This window comes from Octopus sinensis, linkage group LG6 (genome assembly GCF_006345805.1).
Source record: "Octopus sinensis linkage group LG6, ASM634580v1, whole genome shotgun sequence".
Lineage (NCBI taxonomy): Eukaryota > Metazoa > Mollusca > Cephalopoda > Octopoda > Octopodidae > Octopus > Octopus sinensis.
Window position 1 is genome coordinate 44553540 of NC_043002.1, and position 19959 is coordinate 44573498.

The 19959-nt window shown below is 36.2% G+C and overlaps 1 protein-coding gene across 2 annotated transcripts in view; it reads right to left on the reverse strand.

Moving 5' to 3' along the window:
• Positions 1-19959, reverse strand: part of LOC115213266 (FMRFamide receptor-like) — a 288283-nt gene that overhangs the window by 96415 nt on the left and 171909 nt on the right. For both annotated transcript variants that reach the window (XR_004999664.1, XM_036503858.1), the window contains exon 2: positions 5823-5908. The gene's annotated coding sequence lies outside the window, so the exon portion shown is untranslated. The remainder of the gene's footprint in view (positions 1-5822; positions 5909-19959) is intronic.

Genomic DNA, 19959 nt, shown 5'->3' on the forward strand with positions numbered 1-19959 from the left:
TTTAGTTTTCGTATTTTCCCGTGGTGTTCTCTGTCTATTGTTTTAACATTATCCCACAGGGGGAGGTGGTCTCCAGTTTTCCATACATGATCATCTATACCCAATTTTTCAATATCTCCTCATGTCACAGCTTTGCGAGGTTCGTCTACCCTTATTTTGAGGGGGCGGCATGTTTAGCCTTTGTATAACTTACCACAGCTGCATGGGATGGAGTACATGCAGTCTAGTCTTTGGTCATATTCTCTTCTATTGGTGGTATTACTCGGAGATATTTGTGTTGTATTACTCTTGAATACTGTCCTGATATCATATGGACCGCATATCTTTTGTATCTTTTCGGAGAGGTCTTTCACACAGGGTAGACAGACTGATGTGGATAGTATACTTTTGGGTAGCTGTTGCTTAACAGATCGTTATTGAGTTTGATCATTCCATCGTGGTGTGTATCACGATCGCTACTTATATTCTTTGCACGATATTTCAGGCACTGAGCAATCCCTCTTTATACAGTGTATGGATGATGGGAATTGAATTTGAAGTATCGTCCAGTAAAAGTCGGCTTGCGGTATACCGATGTTCTGAATCCATACTTAGTGCGTGTTATTAATACACCTGAATTGAAGTTGAGGTATCGTCCAGTAAAGGTCGGCTTGCGGTATACGGATGTTCTGAATCCATACTTGGTGCGTATTATTAATCTTGTTATTAACAAGATGAGGACAAATATCTGTCAAATGTAAAATATGTAAATAACGTTTGTAAGATGTTTTTAATAATGCCTCAAAGCTGTTTTATCGATAATCAGGTGATCCTTGGTACCCTGAGAACACTAACTACATCCATTTTGTTCCCTTGATAGTATTTATTCCTGTGCCAGGAAAGTATGTCTTTGCCGCACATATTCCATGAGTACTTTCCAGATTATGTTTAGGCATGCTGTGGGACGGTAGTTTCCCATAATATTCCCTTTCTATCTTTCATTATAAGTGTTATCCTCCCAATCACGAACCACGCGGGGACTGTACCTTTCTGAACACATTCATTCGATCGGGCTGCTAATGTTCCTTTCAATGCGACGTTTCCGTCATGATTCTTCTCTTCCACCATTTTTGTTCTCTTACTTTGTAATTTCTCCTCAACAAGTAGTGCAATAACTCGGAGAAGATTCCTTATTTGTGTTATTTCCTCGGTCTCGATGTATGGTATGACAGTATTTAACTTCTGTGTTACTTTATTTATCATATTCCTATCTACCCTTCTCCCATTCATGGGTATTTTTTCTTCTGGATAATTCAAGTCGGTGAGTCGTCTTTAAATTTCAAGTAATTCATTATCTACTTGGTTCATTTCCCCCTGCATGTGCACCCACTACAGTATTATTATTATTATTATCATCATCATTTGGTAGTATTATTTTTATCCCGTGCTTTATCTCACTGTGCTCTATCACACTACACTACCAAGCGCAGCTCTGTATGCCTTAGGTATGTGCTGTGATTTGTTGTAATGCTGTTATTGTTACTGTATAGAAAGTGTTTTACTTAGGATGTGCGTGGTGCTTAGTAGTGCTATTTTCTCTATGTTATATATATTTGTTAGCCCTTGTGTGTTTCTTATGTATTTGTCTTAATATTTTTTATCGTACCTAATGCGCCTAGTATGATAGGAATTGTTTATGTTTTTTAGACTTCACATTCGAGTTACCTCTGTTTCCAGGTTTTTATATTTTGAAAGTTTCTCCATTTCTTTTAGAGAAACGTTGTCATCTGTTGATATTGATACATCGATTAGAAAGCATTGTTTTGTTGATGATCTCTGACAATTATATCCGGCAATTAGCCTTAATTTTCCTATCTGTGTGGTATGGTTGCTTTCTCATTTTCTGTGATATTTTCTGGTGTGTACCTATACCATCTTTTTCCTGTTGTTATTCTATAGTGTTGGAATAACGTCCGGGGTATATAAATCCCAACTCTGTCGTGCCTATGTATATATTCCTTCTTAGCCTGGAATGGGCAGCCAGAGACAATATGGTTTATTTTTCTTATCCATCTCCTCATATTCTGCAGTTATTTGTTGCATTTCTTTTCATTATGTTTTTGGTAATTTCTGGTTGGGAGGCTTTTGTCTTGTGTTGAAATTAAAAATCCTTCGATTTCTACTTTTAGTCCTGAGCTTCTCAGCCATTGTTCAGATTTCGTTTTGTCTATTTCTATCGCATTTAGTTTAACGCAGTATTTACCATGAAGGGGCTTTTCTTGCTATCATTTTATCATGGTCCGTTGCTGTTCCAGTTTTAGTTTAGATTTCAGTTGTTTCTTCTTTATCTTCATAGTTGTTAGTTTCTATGACTCCTTTTGTCAGCTTCCTTAAAGATTGAAAACAGTTTTTGTTTTGTTTTGTTCGTGTTTTGTGGTTATTTGTACTAGTTTTCTTTGATTCTAAAATAGGTATTTTAGTAGTCCTATTGTGGTTATTTTGTCATACATTTTAGCTGTGTAAGTCCTCTACCACCTTCGATACGTTGTATATAATAATTATTATTATTGTTGTTGTTGTTGTTGTTATTACTATTATTATTATCACCGTCTTCGTGACTCAGGGTCAGTTTTATTTCTCGTACAATTTATGTAGGTAGCGAGTTATTCCCTGTATTCTTAGATACCTGCATTATTTCAATAAGCTAGCAAGTGCTCAAACACTTTTGATGACCTTCCCTATGCCTGAGAGACGAACCTCCAGTAGAAGCTCTATATGACAGTCCATTCCATTCCACTCTACTTTATATGTTTGTTTAATTCATTACTCACTGTCTCTAATGCACCAGTTAGCATCTTTACAGATCTCATGTTCCAAATCCTTGCAATCTTAAATTTTATGGGGCTGCATGTTTCAGCTCTTCATCTGCTTTCGTAACAATGCTAATATCGAATGGACATGATGGATCAATGAATTTTTTGCGGTGTTTGATCTTCAGCAGCTACAAACAGGCCCTCCGTTTTTGTTTTAGATTGTCGCTTTCTCAACCAAACCAAGGTTTTTGTTACACAAGCACTCTCAATGGATTTCCAAAAATGACCACGCAAAGTTTTCTCTTTGATCTGTTTAGCATGTTCTCTTTCAATTTAGTTTTTGTCGCTTCTTTTCATTCTGAATCACCTGTTTTTTTATTCACTGCCTTAAATAACTTTTGAGTTGTTCTGCAAATAATCAAGTAAATTGTGTCTTTCCATCTACACACACTCCCCATACTAGTTAAGACTCTTCTACTCAGGTCTCACTTCATGCAAAAGCGTGTGATATCAGCCTTCTTACAGGTTCAATGCAGAGTCAACAGCTTTCTATTTTTGTTGGTTTTTTTATAGGTTTCTGCATTTTCCATTTTTCCTAATCTCTATTTCCAGCCGCATTTCTGATAACTCACAATGCACTTGAATTGCTTCAATAACATCACTGGAATTCAAACTTGACTGTAATTGTCCTCACTTTTCTTGTATACTGTCTATTTACAGTTTGCTTCATTTCTTCGTGTTACATTTCATCTGTCTCCGGCATCCTATAAAACTGTCCTTTCTCAACTGATTTTATTGTTTACCTATTTGGCATTTCAATTTCCTGCCTTCCTTTAAATCTTTAAAATATTATTATTGTTATATACGCACAACAGATTAGATTGTTGGAAAGAAAAATAACCCTAACATCGGGCTACAACAAGCAATCTTAGATGCTAAGAATGGTCCTAGGTGTCCTAGCTGTCCTTAATAACACTGTTTTCTCAAGCTGTACAAAACTGGATTTTATGTTTATGTCTTCTATCCATCTGTTCAGATCTTAAGGGGTAGTTCCCAATGCACCTATAGTTTCTGGGATACACTTTTCCCGCACTCTCCATAGTCTCTGAAATTTAATGCCTAGGTCCTGGCACTTTACTACTTTTCCTATACCTCTCATATTAATTTTTACATCATTTGAGACTGTAAAGTCAGTTATCTGGCTCTTTGTATTCTTTGTATCTACTACTACTAAATTAGGACTTCTAGCTTCTATTACTCTCTCAGTTCGAATGTTAAAGTCCCACAACATTTTGTATTTCTTACTTTCTAGTATTTTACTAGGTTCATGTTCATACCATTTATCAATATGTTCAAATCCTAGCTTTCCACGTTACTCCCAGTGGATTACTCTACCTAGGTTGTCTTGTCTTTTCGCATTCTTTTTGTGCCAGCATGCCACATTCACTTACAATATGATTTTGCATATAACCTACATTTGGAATCTACATGTTTTTTGCTTATCTTGGCTTTTATCCAATTAGTCCTTAATGCTTGATTTTTTGTATTTACTAACAAATTTTCTGTCTCCCTTCTCAAATTTCCCTCCTGCAATCATAAACATGTCTCACTATTACTATCTGCTGCAACTCTCTTTGGGAATCTACCATGCAACGCATTCTCCTGCCAATCAGATAATTTCTGTTCTTTCTGGTTTTTATCTTCGTTTGGGTTTTCGGTTTCCCTATGTCTTGCTGTGACTCTAGCAACTTTTAATAAACTTTCTTCATTATTAACTACATAGGAGTCTATATATAATTTAGCTAATTCCATGCAGTTTTCTACTGATGTTAACCCTCTTCCACCTTCCTTTCTAGGTAAGTATAACCTTGTTACTCCTGCATTTGGGTGGAGTCTTCTATTCATATTGAATTCCTTCATAGTTCCCCGGTATAGGTTTGCTAATTCAGTTTTTAGCCAATCTACAAAAGCTGCTGAGTATCTAAGTAATGATACTGCCCAAGTGTTTACAACCTTCACTTGATTCGGGCCACTTAGTTTTGACTTCATTAGCTTCGTCACCCTTGTGTACAGCTCGATTTTCGTTTTCATTTTTGGAGTTAATACGCCTCCAGATTCTAATACTCGTATATACTTATAACTCTCTCCACTTTTCAATGATTTTAATGTATGCCCATTTGGTAATCGGATGCCTTTGCTATTGACTACCTGACCCATTCTCATGACAAATATTGCAAGCTTATCTATGCCAAATTCCATCCCTATATCTTTGCTGAAGAGTTTTACAGTCTGTATTAAAGAATCTATCTCATTTTCAATCATACTAAAAAGCTTCAGATCATCAATGTAGAGCAAATAGTTAATTTTTCAATTACCATTTCTGAACTGGTATCCTGCCTTCCCCTTTTTGACTACTAAACTGTGGGGGATCAAACTTTTTGCAAATATTATTATTATTATTATTATTCTATGTTTGACTTTTGCTTTATGTCTGTACAAGTTGGCTCCAAGTCTCACCCAGAGACCTCAAGAGACAACAGTTCTGTGCCATATATTTGGGTTTGTTTTTTTTTGGTGTTGTACTAGTGAATGTCTAATACATAAAAAAAAATTTTTTTTTAAATAAATAAATAATAAAAAAAAGTTTGTTTTAAACCTTGGGATTACATAGAGAGTATTTTGCGTAGGATATGAGCAGTTCCCATGAGCACTATCTTTTGAATTTCTGCCATTTTGGGGTTTCCTGGTATCTGAGTTAGGTAACAATCATTCCCAGGGCACCTATGACAACAGGTATTGTTTTAGTCTTCAGCTTCCACATTTTGCTGATTTCTATTTCAAGATCTTTATTATTATTATTATTATTATTGTTATTATTATTATTATTATTATTATTATTATTATTATTATTATTATTATTGTTATTATTATTATTATTATTTCGCCTAAGAATTCAAAAGCTTAATATAATGAAAGTCTTAAGTTGAATCACAAATATTAGATTCAATATGAAATGATGTCGATACTTACCAAAACAATAAAGGAGTATAACTTTGTATCCTTCAATCACCTTCGTCTTTAATATGTTGTTACCCCATTTTTACGATAGACGTGATCTATAAAATATAAAAAATACGATAACTTTCTAAAGATATAAATATACAAATTAGTTTTTGAAGTCAATGATAAATCATTCCTACGTAAATATACTTATCAAATGAAGATAATCTTTAAATGTAGATGAAAACAATTCTGTGTGAAAAGTAATTTTTTTCTTCTAACCTTTTGAAGTAATTCATAAATATAAGAACTTTTGTGTGAAATGCTATATATCTACTCGTAAGAAATTTAAACCAATAGCTCTGTGTAAACAAGTGATACAAATCAAAATATTATCAATCAGCAAAAATATTGATTTAATGAAAATGAAAAGATAGATTTTCCAGGTATATTAATCAGGTAAAAATTATCTGACGAAGCTGAAATGTATTTTTAAATCAACTGGCAGAACGATAAGGATATAAAAGTGCAAGTAAACAAATCTTTTGCTCGAATAAAAATATTGCATTTTCTTGAAAAAGAAATTGTCTTTTAGCAATCAAGTTTCCTACTGCTTTGAAGCTGAATATTTATGCATTCTTATCACTAAATTTCTGTTTCTTTGTATTTCTCTTTTTCTTTGGTTGGGTTCTGTTTTCTTTTTTATATTTTGGTACACTTAAGTACTTCAATCAATTCATCTTCTGAATATATCACTGAATGCGTCTCTTGAAATTAGAGGAAATAGTTTATGAATAAGCAAAAATTCCCCAGTAAAACTGCAAATATATACTATACTGCGATAATTTTAAAGCAATAATTGTCACTTGGAAAAGTATTTACTCATTCGTAGCAAAATAGAATACTAATTAACACGCTAATCTCTGTAAATAAAAGTTCTTTTTTATTTGTTTATTCCTTTCGATCGCGCTGAATGCATGTCATACATTTTTATACATGAACGTGGGTTATATATAACCTAATATATAAATCCAGTTCTGTCTGTCTGCTTGTGCGCTTATAACTCGAGTATTGTTCATCCGAAATTTTAAACATGGATACATGATAGGGCGGTGAGGTCCGTAATCTAAAAAGATTTTTAAAATTGTCAGTTTCAAAGTGAGAATCGCTATTTTTGTAATATTTTTGCTGTTCATTAAAAGCAACGATCCGCTCAGAGAGCCGGCACATACCATTTCGCTAGCAACAAGGCGAGTAGAGGATGACAGTCAGCCAAAACCGTTGCTGAGCTGTCTCTCTTCTTTCTTCTCTCTGTCTGTCTGTCTCTCTGTCTCCCTCTCAATATACGTAGGGGCTAAATACGATTATCTAACGTAAAGCAACAGTCGCCAAATGCAAAAAGCCAAAGAATTGTTAATACATACATATATACATACGTAAGACAGTAGAGTATTCTGAGGGAGATTTGGCTGCTATTTCTACCAGATCTAGCTACCATGTAGAGATCTCCTTCATTGGCTCATACATACATATGTATATACATAAGACAGTAAGGTGTGATTTGAGGGAGATTTGGCTGTTATTTCTACCAGGTCTGGCTACCATGTAGAGGTCTCCCTCATTGGCTCATCTAATATATAAATCCCGTTCTGTCTGTCCGTTTTTTGTACGATTATAACTCGAGTATTGTTCATCCGTTCTCGCTGAAATGTTAAACATGGATAGAGCGGGGCGTTCCGTAATCTAAAAAACTTTTTCAAAAGTTCAGTTTCAAAGTGAGAATCATTATTTTTGTAATCCTTATGGCCTGTTCATCGGATTACTAAAACTTCAATACCAGCATCCAAATTAACTCTCTTCACCTATACAACCGTCCAGTGGACGGGGGACGTTTTTTCTCTCATTTTTTCTCTCCTTGCTTCTATCCTTTTTTCTCTCCTTCTCTCTTTGTTTTTTCTGTAGAAGAACGTAGGCTCGAAACGTAAAAGACTTTTTCTGTTCCTGAGCATTATACTTCGTCCTTTGTTTTTTTTCGTAAACACTCACTATATATATATATATATATATATATATATATATATATATATATACAGAGAGTGAGAGAGGGAGAGAGAGAGAGAGGAGAGAGAGAGAGAGAGAGAGAGAGAGAGAGAGAGAGAGATGCACGCACGGGTATGTGTGAAATTTTAACTAAAAACTTACTTGCAATGAATCTTATTCAAATACAACATTTGCAAGTACGTTCATCTCGGCGAATGTTCAGTGTGTTAGAAAATAATATAACAAAAAATGTTGACTGTTTTGTAGTACATAATGTAAAGATAAATATTTATACGAAAAAATTCTGATGCGTGTAAATATTGAATGAAATATTGAATGTAATAGTAAACGAAAATGAAAATTTGTACAGAAACTAGAATAAACTTTTTACCATATAATATAATTAATATTCCTTTATGGAAACAATATTTTGTTATCAAAATATTTTACGCTCTTTCTAAAACTATGAACATTATTATAGATCATATAAAACAGTAAATCCTCGAATATCAAACCCGTCCCATACAACTTAAATACATAAAGCGACAGACATTTATATGATATACTGAAGCTTTTACATGACTTCCATCGTATATATATTTTGTAATCTAATATGGAATTTAACTTTAGAATTCTTTGAAAATATTTATAATGAATTCCAGTAACACACAGAACTCGTATCTACACATATTTTTGCGATTATATTAGTTCTAAAATGTCTAGAATTATTTAAATGAAATATTACACCAGGTTAGTTTGTGATGACTTTAAATCTAAGATGAAAGTGTTCACATAGATCTTTCTACCGTTTGTCTTTTTGAAAAATGTACTTAACTTGGTTTCTCAATTTCCATCAATACAAATATATAACGAAAGGCTTCGGTAATAGCAATAAAGTGAGTACATAGTATGGTGGCATGCTATTTCTTAGTTCAATGAAGAGGATTGGTAACGCTAACGTTAAAAGCATTTTTATCGAGTGAGGTCGAAGCTTTTGATGTTCAGTTTCCAAACTAGTGGATGGATGGCTAGAAAGAGAAAAAAATTCGATGTAAGTTAATTCCAGATGGATCTTGGTGAGGGCGAGTGTTAGTGTCGAATCTGCGATGTAAGAAATAGAATGCGGCCTGGATCAAAGGGTTGGTGAAAATGTTGAATGAACCTGGATGATGGATTTATGAATATCTAGCCCAGAGGAGTATGGGTATTTTAGCTGTGAGGGGTAATTAAAGAGATGTAAAGGTCAGTATCAATTGCATAACAAGTAGCATCAAGTGGGTCACTAATTTATTGGAGAAAGTGTTTAAGAGTTAAACGTCTATCTTAAAGCACACAAAATGGTTCATAGACCTTAGATCGGTAGCAACCAAGTCAGCGTGTGACGTAATGAATAGGTCAGACAGAAAACTTCCAATCCGAAATGAATACAATAGGGCTGTACTAATACTGCTTCCGTCACTAATATCTGATTTCTACCCGACCTGCCGGCTATTTGTGAACCGTGGTAGATTAGTCACTGTTTTTCTAATATACTGGTGGAAACGGTGATAGTGGCACCTACTGCTGATGAAGCGCAAACAGCCTAACATCGCGTGATTTGACATTTCCCCAACACTGGTAGACAATTTTCGTGTGGCAGTGATTTCTCAGATTTTAAAGACTAAACGCCTATACAAGATGCTTCCACAAGGCGAATACCGAAGTATTACAACATACTTGTAAAGCATCCACGTAAAGCAAGATACATATACGCACAAACATGTACAAATAAGCATCATATATAACAGATAAACACACACACACACACATACATATATATATATATGCATACGTACATATGTATATATATATATATATATATATATATATATATATATATATATACATACATATATATATATATACATACATACATATATATATATATATATATATAATATATATATATATATATATATATACATACACATATATATATATATTATAATTAGGGTTCAGCAAAGATTTGCTTCACCACATACAAATAGCAGTCAAAAAATCTTAGCTATTCCTGATACCGTTAGGTGGAGAGATATTTTTCCAGTGCCTTCGAATTTAATATTTAATAATTAATATATGAGGAATCCCACGCTGATGACCCGAAAATGGTCGGGTAAAGTATAATTATTTATTCTTTATACCGATTTAATTCCGAAACGCGCTTACGTGGGTAACCTAATATCGATTGATTTTCGTTATTTTCCCCTTGCCTGCGTGGATTGTTTTCAAGTACTTTGGTTTTCTGGGAGCCCCTTTTAAAGTACAAGGAATAGCTAAGATATTCTGACTGCTATTTCTAAACTTCGGTATGTGTTGAAGCAAATCTTTGCTGAACCCTAATTATAAAGTATTACCTAAGCTTACCATCAAATGGTCTTTTTCATGCCGAATTCTACTTGGTGAAATTACTGATTACTTCTTAATTAATTAATTTTACCCTTTGTTATTATATATATATATATATATATATATATATATAATCTGTTTCGCCGAGAGGAGGTGATTATGCTGGGTAGCATCATTGGTGAGATTGTTAGTTTATTTCATATTACATCCATTAGCTTCTCCCTGAGCTTGTTTTCGGTGAATCATTGAGCCGAACACCAGCTCTGTCTGCGTTACTAAAGGTGATAACGGTTCATCAGATGATCCTTTAATGCCTTAGTTAACGCAAAAACTGTTGGTGTTGTTTAACGCACTGATTCATTTACAAGAACTTAAACGAACTTGGCCTAGTGAAGAAACCACTTAGTTAACTCCTTGCGCTTTTGGATTGAAAGTAGAACTACGAGTTGCGTGATAAAACTTAATGCGAAATTATAATCCAGCATCTCAAACAACAGTCACTAATATACTGGCAAAGAGAGTTTTTTCTGACATGGTCCATGTCGAGCTGAGAGCAAAATTTTCAAGTAAAAACGAAAAATCTACTTCTGAGAATCATGCTATTCATAGATATTATATACACTTAGAGGGGTAATATATAAAAAAAATATAGACACAGATAAACAGGCAAACAGACAGACAAACAAGTTGATAGAGAGATAGATAGATAGATAGATAGATAGATAGATAGATAGATAGATAGATAGATAGATAGATAGATAGATAGATAGATAGATAGATAGATAGATAGATAGATAGATAGATAACTTTCTTTATTGGCCACACAGGTCTGAACACAGAGGGGACAAATACAAATGTAGAGCTTTTCTTTTCGAAAATGAAAAAGGAAAGGAAAAAAGGGGAAAAAAGTAAAATTTCGATCAAAAGGGATCGGGAAAAAAAAAGGCGATCAAAAGGGATCGTGTATCACAGAAGAAAATGTTTAAATGTAAGAAGCAAGATTAGGCTTATCCGTGAAAAGTAAAGCCTACGGAAAAGACCACGGTAACCTCAGGCAGGGAAGGAATGAGAGCAAAGTGCTCTCTCTCTCTCTCTCTCTTTACGATTTACAGGATCATGCTCAAAGTGGTTTCGTAGCTCGCACGTACAATCTTTGCTACATTCACCCACATTTTTGGGAAACTTTCACGAGACAAAACCTGCCTCTCCATTCTCACCTTCATTTTCAAGTGGTACTTGAAAAAGTTGATGACCGATTGGTCAGAGGGGTAAATGTTTGTCTCTAATCCTTTCGCGCGAGTCCACCACATATTCTTTAACCATAGCTACCAGTACGATGAAGACTGTCTTGCCTTCCCGGTTGAGGGAAGGTGGCGGAGCATTAGTCACGATGGACTCGGCCGACAAGTTGACTCGTCCTACACTTGACAGCAACCGTTCGGCATAAGCACACAAGTCCGAAATGGTTGGACACTGCATAAGTGCGTGCAGAATGGTTTCATCGCTCTGACCGCATCTCGGGCAACTCGGTCCAGTGTGTCTCGAACCGTGCCTGTAGAGCTTATTCCGAACAGGTAATGCTTCTCAATAGCACTGTGAGGCCAGAGATCTCTAGCGATTGTCCATAGATATCGGCCCGAAAGTTGTTCTGAACAGACGGGTCTGGTGTTCCGCGTCGACAACCAGATTCTACCCGAGGACGTCGTTGCACTTCTCCACTAATCCTCTATAGAACGCCTTTGTTGTAATGAAGTCGCACAAGTTTTGTCCCGGATGGCAGAGTTGCTTGTGAGCAACGCGACACTCACATTCGCCTAGCCATGGTCTGTTTGATCCACGACTGTAGTTTGGCCAAGGTGACGAGCTGCAGGAAATCGCGCGGCACAAACGGCGACCATACCTGTTCACCGTCATCTATGAAGCGCCGGAGATGTCGTAGTCTCAGCGCATGTCTGCGAATCATCAACCACGGCATGCCTAGCGCTCCATTTAGCGGGTGTTGACAGCAAATGGATCACTTAACCATCGGAACGCTTCACTTCCACAGGAAGCAGAAGAATATGCGTTCCAGTTTGGTGATAGTAGGGTCGGGACAAGGCACGACGCTCAGACGGTACTCGATGATGGATGCGATGTTCGCGTTTGCCACCATCGCCCGACCTTTTAGGGATAGCTTCCTCTCGGCTCATTGATGGGTGAGAGTGGCCACCCTAGACGTTATTTCGCCCTAGATCTTCTCCATTTGGAGGTCCGGACCGAACCAGACACCGAGCAATTTAACCGGTCCGTCAGTCCAGCATCCCATGCTGTTGGACTGCATGGGCTTGCTTCTGCAGGTGCCGAGCCGTAAGCCCACTGACTTTTCCCGGTTAATTTCTGCTCCCGTTACCGCTTCGTATTCGTAAATAGATAGATAGATAGATAGATAGATAGATAGATAGATAGATAGATAGATAGATAGATAGATAGATAGATAGATAGATAAGTTTCTTTATTGGCCACACAGGGCTGCACACAGATGGGACAAGTTACAAGGTAGAGCTTTTCTTTGGGGGATGAAAAAAACAAAAAAAAAGAAACAAAAAAAGGGGTGGCGTAGGTTTTCGATCAAGAAAGGGAAGAAAAGAACAAAAAAAAATTAATAAAATAAAAAAAATAAAAATAAAAATAAAAAAAGAAGAAAAGGAAAAGGAACAAAAGAAAAGAGAAATGAAAAATGAAGAAAAAAAGGGGAAAAAAAGGGGAAGATGAAAGATAGATAGAATAAAAGGATCAGTTTGAAAATAATCATGACAAAGTTGGTGAGTATGTCTTATAATTCTACATAAGTTTACTGACTGCAGAAAAGTAAGCAATTTCTTCGTTGCTATTAGAAGACTCAAATGAGATCCCTAGCTAAAATATCATATTACTAATTTGGATCATCGACGCATATTTGATGCACATGTTTCAGTGAGACAAATAAGCCACGTTGGTAATCTGTTCATGTTCTGCATGATTGACACGTACTACATTATATATTCAGTACGTATTCAAGGCAAAGTATTCGACATCAAAATATTCTAAAGCACAACATAAAAGTTTTAGAAGTATGCAAAGTATATTGTTTTTGTTTTTTATAAATATTCATATTACGTTTGAGAAAACGAAAATAGAATCAATTACAAACGTGAAGAATTCCAGTGCAGAGTATAAACTGTAGCAGCCAAATCGGAATTTCACAAATGTAATTGAGAAAATGCAGCACGTTAGTAGTGTTTTAGACAGCACTATTAACAAATGCTATTATTCAAGAACCACATGAGTGACTATTCTTATGAATAGCGAAAATATTCCACATTGGAATCTTTGAATCTGAGCTATCTGCTAGAAAAGAATTTATTCAAAAATGGTTTCAATAAATCAACAGGAGCTGCTTGAAATTCCAGGAAACACACGAAGCGACTAAACCCATGCAAAACGTTATACGTATAGTAATGTGAGTTAAAGGAAATGAATACCAAGCAGAGGAAAGAGCATACAGAGGAAAAGGAGTAACATAAGACACGAAAGATATATTTTCCGATTGACCGCTAAATCACGTTCTTTTGTAAATGAACAGAAACTTAACTTCAAAGAATAAGCTTTCTACTTTATAGTTTTAGCTCGATAGTTATATATTTACCTTTCCTGTTAGAGGAAATGCGTGGCTGCTTATTTCATTGCTTATACACAGAAAAATAATAGATAGCAAAAATAGGATCCTTGAAATTCAAACTTCAACAGCCATAAATAAGTTTTTGATGTAAATATATAGTAACTTTCTGGATGGAATGAACAGAAGGAACGAACAGTAACATAGTAAATAGATAATAGGACTGGGGAAATTACTCTAGTGAAAAAATATTGCATATGTCAGTAAGTGAAGTTCCAAAAATACAATTGGAAACAATCAATCTCTGACTATGGTGGCTAAATATTCCGTCCAGTAATATAGCCACTAAGAATGTATCAATACGGATCAGTGAATTATAATGGTGCCCCAGGATGGCCCCAGTCTAATGATTGAAACAAGTAAAGATAATTATTATAACAGCCATACTATTGAGGAATTGATTACGATTTGCTAATAATAATTCGATAACGCTATTGAATGAATAATAATTAAAACTACAATTTCATTTATTTGTATATTTAATTATAGAGATCGACATCACCCTAGAGATAACGACAAGATGACAATTTAGCTACACACCCAGAAATTCGCTAGCAATAATAAACACTTCACATTGCAAAGCAAAAATCACAATAAACCCTTAAATCAACTGCGATACTTGTACTTTTCTGTCATCTTGGTTGAAAGACATATTTTTCCCCGTTAGATTTCAGCTAGAAATTATTGCAGTGAATCCAAAGTTTTGTGATATTTTGGTAACATATTTGCTTTGTTCGTCAAACTACACAAAAAGGAGTCTAGCATTCAAAGTAGAGGTTATCGTATTGCAACGCCTGAAGCCACCTTTCTGATAGTTCTTTAATGCCTGTCCTTGTCCTTCGAGAACTCCTTCACTGAATCGTCGGCCTCCTATTGTTTGATGAAGCACTGCGCGCTCGTGATCCATAGATCGGAACAATTAATAATCTGAGGGAATTAGGCCCAGATTATATATATTGTGTTCGGCATCAGTTCGATTTCCTCAAGTTCCCGGAGTTTATTCCAGGTCTTTCGTTTCTACTAACCAATGCCGCGTATTTTTGCCGTACAATGGCATACATCTGCTCCAGCTGTTCGGATTACAGGATCGCATTGATGGTTCGACCCTCTGGAATGAACTTGTAGTTAGTTATCGTCTCATAATTTCACCAAAAGCAGAGCATCACCTTCAGTTCAAAATGCCCATGTTTGGCAACTGATTCCGGAAGCTGGTACTTGATTAAACACTGCTTATGCATATTAGGATTGCAGAAAAATATACCCACTCGAATTATTACTTTTTCCTAAAATAGCCGCACAAAAAAGAAAGGTTTAAGTACCGCTCGGATTGATTACCGAAAGGCTTTTGATAGTATTCCCCACATATGGTTCCTAGAAACACAAGCTGCGAACAAGGTAGCACCAATAATCATAAAATATATGAGACACTCTATGAATAAATGGCAGACAATGCTACAAATCCAAACAAAAAGGAGACTCCTAAAAGCCAAAGCCATCCTATTAGAGGAGGAATAATCCAGGAAGACGCTCTCTCAACACTCCTTTTCTGCTTGGCACTGTCACCTTTATCTGATATGCTAAACAGAACTGGATGCTCATACAACTCTTACGGCAAGACAATCCGCCACCTCTTATATATGGTTGGTCTAAAACTGTATGCTACAAATGATAAACAGCGAGAAACATTACTACAGACAGTACATGGATTTACGAAAGAAATAAATATGAAATTTGGCTTAGAAAAATGTGCCAAAGCAAATTTGAAACGAGGAAAAGTAGTTAAGAGAGGTAACATCACACCAGATAAAGAAAATGAAATAAGAGATTTAGACCAAAGTCTGACATACAAATATTTAGGAAACAATGAACTAGATACGATACAACATACACAAATGAAAGAGAACATAAAAAAAGAATACTATAGTCGAGTTTGATTAATACTGAAAACAGAGCTCAATTTGAAAAACAATATATGTATTAACACTTTAGCCGTACCAGTTATAAGTTACAGCTACAATATCTTTAACTGGACACTAAAAACTATTACAAAATAACCACCATAGGACTGCAAAAATACCTACTTCAGAAGAAGCAAGGAATACAAATAGAAATAGCCATAAATCACAATCAAAACAAAAAACTGTTTCCAGTATTTAAGGAAGCTGACAAATACAAACAAGAAGTCATACTATCTAACAACTATGAAGAAGAAGAAGAAACAACAAAAGATGCAAAACAAAAGAAATCCAAACTAAAACTAGAACAGAAACGGATAATGTTAAAACAATAGCAAGAAAAGCCCCTTCATGACAAATACTGGGCTAAACTAAACGCGAAAGAAACAGACAAAGCAAAATCCCAGCAATGGCTTAGAAGCTCAGGACTAAAAGTAGAGACTGAAGGATTTTTAATTGCAGCACAACACCAAAGGTTCCCTACCAGAAATTACCAAAAGCATATAACGAAAAGAAACATGACAAGTAAATGCAAAATATGTGAAGATGGACAAGAAACAATAAATCATAATGTGTCTGGCATCCCAGCCCTGGCGAAGAAGGAATATATTCACAGACACGACAGAGTTGGGACCTATATACACTGGAAGCTATGCCAACACTACAGAATAACAACAGAAAAAATATGGTATAGGCATACACCAGAAAAGGTCACAGAAAAAGAGAAAGCAACAATACAAGGGGATATACAAATACACACAGATAGGGAAATTAAGGTTAGCAAGCCAGATATAGTTGTCAGAGATCATGATGAAAAAAGTGCTTTCTAATTGATTTATCAATACCAACAGACGACAACGTTCCTCTAAAAGAAATGGAGAAACTTTCAAAATACTGGAAGTAGAGGTAACTCGAAGGTGGTGTCTGAAAACAAACAATTCCTATCATAGTGGGCGCATTAGGTATGATAAAAAATGGACAAATACATAACAAAAACACAAGGACTAACAAATATATATATATATATAACATACAGAAAATAGTACTACTAGGCACTGCACACATCCTACGTAAAACACTTTCAATACAGTAATCATAAAACCACCACAACAAACCGCAGCACGTAGCCAAGGCACACAGAGCTGTGCTCGGTAGTGCAGTGAAAGCACGTGATAAAAATAAGACTACTGAATAATAATAATAATAATAATAATAATAATAATAATAATAATAATAATAATAATAATAATAATAATAACAATAATAATAATAATAATCCTTTCTGGTATAGACACAACTTTGGTGGGGAGAGGGCTATAGGAGTACAGCGACCCCAGTATTTGACTGGTAGCTATTTCATCGACCTCGAATGGATGAAAGACAAAGTCGAACTCGGTAGATTTGAACTCGGAAAGCAAAACCGGTGAAATGTCTCTTAGTATTTTGTTCGGTGTGCTAACAACAACTCCAACAGTAGCTTCAAATATTGGCACCTGGCTAGTAATTTTAGGGAAGCAGGTACATCGATTACACCAACATCACAACTGAACTGGTTTATTTATTGGTCACAAGATCCTACTTAAAAGGTACAAAATACATTGGTACAAAGCAGAAAAAGTAAAGGGAAAATTTAACGAAGTGACAATAAAATTTTAAACAATTCACGAATGGATGTGGGGAAACTTCCGAAGTCTACCCAGGAAAATGCCACAAAAAGCATGGTCACACTGATCACTCAGGCAGGCGACCTCACCATCCCGTCTTCTTACCAGTCTCAACTTTTAAACGAATTTACTGGAAAGTAATACTTCGCATTCTATGTTCGTTTTCCTTGTCAAGTAAAAATTGAAAAAGTTGATGAGGGCCTGGAAAAGATGAAAGAACCACAGTGAATCTCCTCATTCAATTTTGTTTACAACACAACCTCTTTCTCCATGATTACTAGAGAGATAAAGTGGGGATTAGTCTTCACGGGAGACTCACAGATAGCCAAATCTGTCCCACATAACTTATATCAGAAATCATTGGGCACTGATCTTTCAAATGCAGAACGATCTCATCTATCTGCTTGCATCTCGAATAATCTTGCTGTCAGCACTTCTGTATCTGTAGTGATTACATCCAAACGACAATACCTACGATAATAGTGTCAAGAGTTTCTGATATTATTCATGGACCTCTAATTGAACGTCCTACAGAATAAACCAGTCACTAATCCTCTATAGAATGCTAATGTGGAATTTTCGACGACTGTATTCTCTCATTGGTTGAGGGTTGTAAGTGCCTGACGATTTTCTAAATGTCAACGCCCTGTATCCAGGTTTACTTCATTCAGGACTGAAGCGCTGTAAAAGAGACGAACTTGGAAAAACGGTCTTACAAATGCAACCACACATACTCACTCTCAAGAAAATGCTGGAGTTGTAACCTCACTGCATGCCTGCTGACTATCAACTAAGGAATCTCTAGACTTTCACGAAGTGGACGTTGTCAGTAAATTGACTTTCCAGAGAAAGCGAAAGAGCCAACGCTTTCGTCTATTCAAACTTGAAATAGGGTAAGTAACAACGATCTGGCGGTAATGTAAGACAGATGCCATGTAGGCTTTCGCCACCGACGTTCCACCTTTGAGGGATAGCTTCTTCTCAGCCATTTCTGAGTCAAACAGGCCACACTAATTGTCACCTCATTCCTGTTCTTGTTCAGTTAGAGTCCCGTCTCAAAACCAAGATAATTTAACCGGTCCATCCATTCATTACCACACAATAGGTGACAGCATAGATCTGCCTCTGCAGAAACCGAGCTGCAAGCACACTGACATTCACTAACATTGCTTTTGCCACGCCTCATATTCCCTTAGAGTGATACCGGTCAACTTGGTGTCCTTGGTGTCCGAAATTATTACATTGACGTCGTCTGCATATACCAAAACCAGTCTTCCACACCCTAGTTCGCATGAAGTGTCCCTCAACATACCTAGTGTCTTCAGTAGGGACTCTAAAATCAATCTACCCATAAGACACGAGTGTTGAAAACCTACGCATAAGACACGAACGTTGACCGTGTGCATGATACTGACGATTTCAGGTAGTCGTTGACCATTGATAATTTAACGATTTAGCCCCTGAAAATGGAGGCGAAACTGGCCACTATTCGCAAACAGCCGACACGTATTAGTAGTCGACCCTATCGAAAGTTTTCAACTGATCCAGGCTTACTTGGATAACCTGATACCAGGTTACTTAATTACTCATTCTATGATGTATCGATTGCGCATCTTTAGTCAGACCATCGAGAAGAGCCAAAATCTTTGCTAATATCTTGACCAATATCTTGCACTCTGAGCTTTGCAAGAACCGGATATTCTTCCATGCTGTGCCAGTTGTGGTAGACATCTGTTAAATGTCGTTGAACAAGTCCGTTACAATAGTGTAAAGATCATCTAGGCAACTTATCCTTGTGCAGTCAGATATGATTTATCTTATTTCAGTGTCTGTTTCGGCCATTCGCAACATCCACATCTGCCAGCGTGATTTGCAGTAGTGTGTCCAGTTAGGGTTTGACTCCTTACTTGTCGAGAGTAATCGAGCAAAGTTCCACTGAAATGCTCAAAGCCTGCTTGTCTAATCAAGCTACTGTAATCTTGACGGACCGAGAAAGAAGCGTTCAGCTTCCAGTAACTTGGGACCTGCCTACGAAGTCCATCCTACAAATCCGTGGTTTGTGAAGCCAATCACTTTATATTGTGGAAATGTATGCTGACTAGCCTCCAGAAAACTCAATGTAAATACAATCTAGCCTGGGGTGTGGCTTGTCCATGTGCAGAATGGTTCATTCGAGAAATCTTCTCAGTACCTCTCAGACAGTTTCAAACACCTGAATGTTAGCGACTGGATTTCTGAAACGTCTGGTGTGTTGTTTGTGTTCTAGATGTAGGGACTTCTTCCAGTGTTGTTGCTGGGAATGTAAATTATTTTTGTTGCTGTTACATACTGTTGTTGTAGCTGCTTGTTGATGTTTGTGTTGTGGTTGTTGCTGTTGCTGGTGATGTTGCTATTGTGACGTTGGCAATAATGGAGGTCTAGTTTCTGCA